Raw genomic sequence first — 4,857 nt, 5'->3', positions numbered from 1 at the left:
AAGCATGAATCTAAACTATATGCATATATGCATAACTGTAAAAACAGTTATTTCTACAATATATATATATATATATATATATATATATATATATATATATATATATATATATATATATATATATATAAATATAAATTAAAGCAGAGTTGTACGTGTTGTTTACTCGATGCAGTTCGAGCAGCACCTCTATTACTCTGGGTTTTTACACCCCTAACTCTAGAATATCCCCACGGGATAGTCAAAGGCAAGTGAAAAAAAAAATCTAATTAAAATATATTTTTTCCCACATTAAAAAAACGTGTTGTGTAAGAATTTAAACCTTACTGTACGTAAACCTTCCTACGTGTTTGCACATGGGCGCTGCCATTTTTTTAAAAAATAAACCCGGAAGTTACTGGAAAACACCCCCGATTTAAAGCACGGATGTGGAACTTTTGTTCCGAGGTAAACGCAAGGATTTACTATCCTTAGGTGAACGGTAAGGTAATGTTGGTAATGTTCCAGGATCTTGATCTAGTTAAAACTAAACTGCGGTATAATTATGTCAAGAATTTAACAATACGGTACTGTGACTTGTAATGCTTAAAATGTACATTTTGGTTAACTACTGATGTAGTCATTATCATGTAAACAGATTATTATGTAATGCTTCAATAAGAACTATACATCTAAAGTCTTAATAGAAAAATCTTAATCATATGCACTAAACCGTTTATCAGTTTTGTATGGATGGGGGCGGGGGCGGGGGTGTCTTTTTATTAATTGTCTCTTTTAGCCAAAAAATCGGACATCTCTGCTGTCGTAAAACTTGCATCTCTGGTACTGTACACACTAATGTCACTTTGCTAAAACCTAAGTAATATTGGGCATTTACTTTTACTATTGTAATAATGCATCTGTTCCAACTTTATGCATCCGTTTCAGTATCACAGGGCAGCACCTCAATCAAGTGCTATCAAGCTATTTTCAACTAGTGTGGAGCAGTGTGGAGTAGTGGTTAGGGCTCTGGGCTCTTGACCGGAGGGTTGTGGGTTCAATCCCAGGTGGGGGACACTGCTGCTGTACCCTTGAGCAAGGTACTTTACCTAGATTGCTCCACTAAAAACCCAACTGTATAAATGGGTAATTGTATGTAAAAATAATGTGATAGCAATAAATAATGTGATATACAATTGTAAGTCGCCCTGAATAAGGGTGTCGGCTAAGAAATAAATAATAATAAATAACTAATAGGAGAGCACTTATCTTCATCTTTCATACTCCCATGTGATGTAAGATTGTGCCAAGTAACTACAATCTCAACCCCATATAAATATATGAATTACCGAAGATATCACAATATTAAATGAATAACAACTAGAAACATCTTCCACACACTTTAGTGTAAATGGCGTGACTGAATAATGTATTGTAACGACCCTCGGTCTGCGGTAACCGCATTCAAGAACGTTCTGGCCCAGGGTCAACAGTTCAGTGCAGCAAGTGTTCAGGGACGTCAGAGACGGAAGAATCGCTCGGCTTGCCGCGCCAGTGTTCCCAGTTGCAACAGTGTTGGTAGAATCAAGGGACAAGACATTGCAACTTCAGGGGATCGAAAGCAGAAAGCCATGTCTGCTTGGGATTGGTGGCTGGTGCACCAGGAGCGTGACCTGGACACAGAAATAAGTAGCGGGCTGCTGAGAAGGAAACCAACAGGCTGGTGATGGGAGAAGAGGGAAACCAACAGGCTGGTGCTGAGAGAAACAGGTTGCTGCTGCAGGGAAGAGAGAGTGCTGCTGAGACAGAGAGTGCTGCTGTCTGATTAGCACTACGCTGCTCAGCTGTATTTGTACTACGGCTGGTAAAGCAGCATGCTTCACCTTTACAGTGGAGTGTCCCGGCTTAATAAATCGTGAACCAAGAACCTGCAAATCCTGTGTGAGCCTCATTCATTTCCACGCAATGCAAACAGCATTAACACACTTTTATTATGTGATATAAAACCTCCAATGAATGAGCCACATGTAAACAGGCTGTTATTTTTTCTTCACTCTCTTAAAAAGTAGAACACACTTAACATTATATAAAATGTGAATATGAGTTGTGGAAGTGTTGGCTTAGTGGTCAGGCTGTGTATCAGGAATGGGCTGGCACTGCCGGTTGCTGGTAAAAAGATTTAATGTGTCTTTTTTTTTATTTGCATATAGTTATATATTTTTTTGCCCCATCTAAAGCCTACAGCAGTCTACCCAATTTAACCTGTTATTTATATGTATATTGTAGCGTTGCGTGGAAATGAAGGCAGACTCAGACAGGTAGTTCAGGTTCTCGAATGCAAAGGTTTATTAAGCCGGGACTCTACACTGGACCAGCAAAGCGTGCTGCCAACACAGTCCAACACACTGTTTTGGCCGTGTGATACGCCCAAACTAAGTGCAGTCTCTGGCTGGTTTCCTTCTTCGTTCCTTAGTCCCGCTTTTCTCTGGCTCTCCTTGGCTGTTCTCTCTCAGTTCTGCATCCCCCTGCCACTGTCTTTACTCAGCTACTTATCCCCTTATCCAGGCCACGCCCTTGGTGCTCCAGCCACCAATCCCAAGCATGCACCACTTCCTGCTCTTGGTCCCTGGTTTCCCACTCTCAATCCCTTGCAACATTGTTGTAACAATTTACCCCTGATTTGTGACAACAATATTACAGACGGGTCCCGCTGCAAGCTGAGCCACTGATTGGTGGCAATTCTTCTGTCTCTGACGTCCCTGAACACCTGCTGTGGTTGAACCTTTGACTCTGTGTCACAGAACCTTCCAGAATGTGGTTACAGCAGACCCAGGGTTGTTACTATATATATATATATATATATATATATATATATATATATATATATGCATAGTAACAACCATCGGATACCGATCATCAGGATTTATCAATCAATTTGCTGATAAAGAAACATCAAAACTGACTGCATGACAGTCCAAGCCAGGTGATTTTTTAGCATGCGGTCGAGTCAATTGCTCATTAATGAAACCAAGAGCAGGATACGATACCCATATTTGGGCTTCCTGTACCCAAGTTTCCCATATTGACCAGAGGCTGGAACCTTTTTGTTGATTAAAGCACTCCCCTGGCCAATATAGGCTTCTGCTCTGCCGCAATAAGGTTATAACCAGAAAAAGTACATTGCTGATTATAATTCTTACATTGTAATTATAACACCATCTCTGCTATAAAGTTATAAGAGTGTGGTTCCCTGCTGTATTTTAATCTAATTAAAACCATCCTTATTATACAGTAGACATTATGCTGTAGCTTTCAATGACATTTAAACTATAACAATATCTCACATTAATTACCTTGAGAATTAGATTATAGTGCCTTGCTGCATTACATCTGAAATGAATTACCCTCATTATGAAGCAAAAATTATACACGAAATAAGCCACATTTCAGTTCCTGGTTGCACATTAGAGCTGTACTTGAGGTGTATTTTTAGAATGTGCCTAGAATGCACTACATGAAAATGTCATTGTAATTACAGAAAGTCATTTTGTACTCAATTTGTTTTTATTGTGCCATGATGTGCCTCACATTGCCAGACACAGAAAATGAAAAAGGTACAAATTAAATGAAAAGGTTACAGCCATCTTTGTTACAAGGGCCAGCGCTGTTTTTTAAGCTGCTTGCAATAATTAAACCCAGTGGCCATAATATACATACTGTATTGCCTGGCCACTTCCTAGGACCTACACCTATAGGGCAGAACCACCGCTTGCACCGTGCTGAAAGGCTTCTCAAGATTGTTCATCCATTCAGCTGTTAATATGGTGCAGAAAGGTAAGTAGAGGATTGTGGTGATGAATGTGGCGTTTAAATTCATCCCTACATGATCAATTGGAATGAAATATGGGAATTGTGGTGGCAATGGAAGATGCCTGAAGTCTCTATTGTGCACCTCACCTCAATTCTGGCACAACGGATGGGAGCATTATCATCTTGAAAGTAGCCATCACCATTAGGGTACACGTGCAGCATTATGGGGTGAATATCCTCAAAACGATGCTGAAGTGAACTATTGCTTTGTTCAGCCTTCCAGAGTAATCAAATGACCCAGGTATATCAGAAAAACTGGGGACAGGGGAACACTGTTTCTCAATGGACTAGAACAGTTTCATGAATTACAATTTTTTTTTTCAGTGAATCAGGCTCTATATTTTTAAACATGTGCCAGTACTTATCCACTGGAGGGAGCATTATCGCTGTATTTTACGACCAGAGTTAATTTGTAACAAGGTTCATTTAATAGTGTAGGGTCTTACTAGTACAGTAATCCGTTCAACCTCTTCAGCAATGTTAGTATTTTATTGAAGAGAAGATTAATTTAGATATTGTAGATCCTATCAAAGTTTCATACACTGTGTTGTATGTATGCCGTGCGCTGCCATTGCTGGTAGTGCCACTTGAGCTGTTCAGTGTGTTGATATGTAAATAAATCCTGTTTGCCTGCAGGGCGTATCAACTTCAACCTCCGTCTCAATCTCCTGCCTGTCACTCAGCAGCGAATGCACTCATCCACAAGGCAGACGGGTTCTCTGTCACAAGCATTAATACCCTATATCTTTCTAAACAAGAGATTTAGGGGAGCTGTCTAATAAAAGCTGAATCTGAAAAGAGTAATTGTGTGAATATAGTAATTGTTACCGCTGTGTATAATGGTATTTAAAAGAGGATTCATTCATCTGACTTTTTACATATCCGTCCTTACTCTGGTCCCACCGCAGTCGGATATGTGACAGATTACTGTATTTAGCAAAAAGTTCAAGGACAAAAGACAATTTTTTAAACCTAACGTAGTTACACAGATCTATCTTATAAGAGAAAGAA

Source organism: Acipenser ruthenus, chromosome 7, assembly GCF_902713425.1.
Source record: "Acipenser ruthenus chromosome 7, fAciRut3.2 maternal haplotype, whole genome shotgun sequence".
Lineage (NCBI taxonomy): Eukaryota > Metazoa > Chordata > Actinopteri > Acipenseriformes > Acipenseridae > Acipenser > Acipenser ruthenus.
This window is presented reverse-complemented; position numbering follows the sequence as displayed.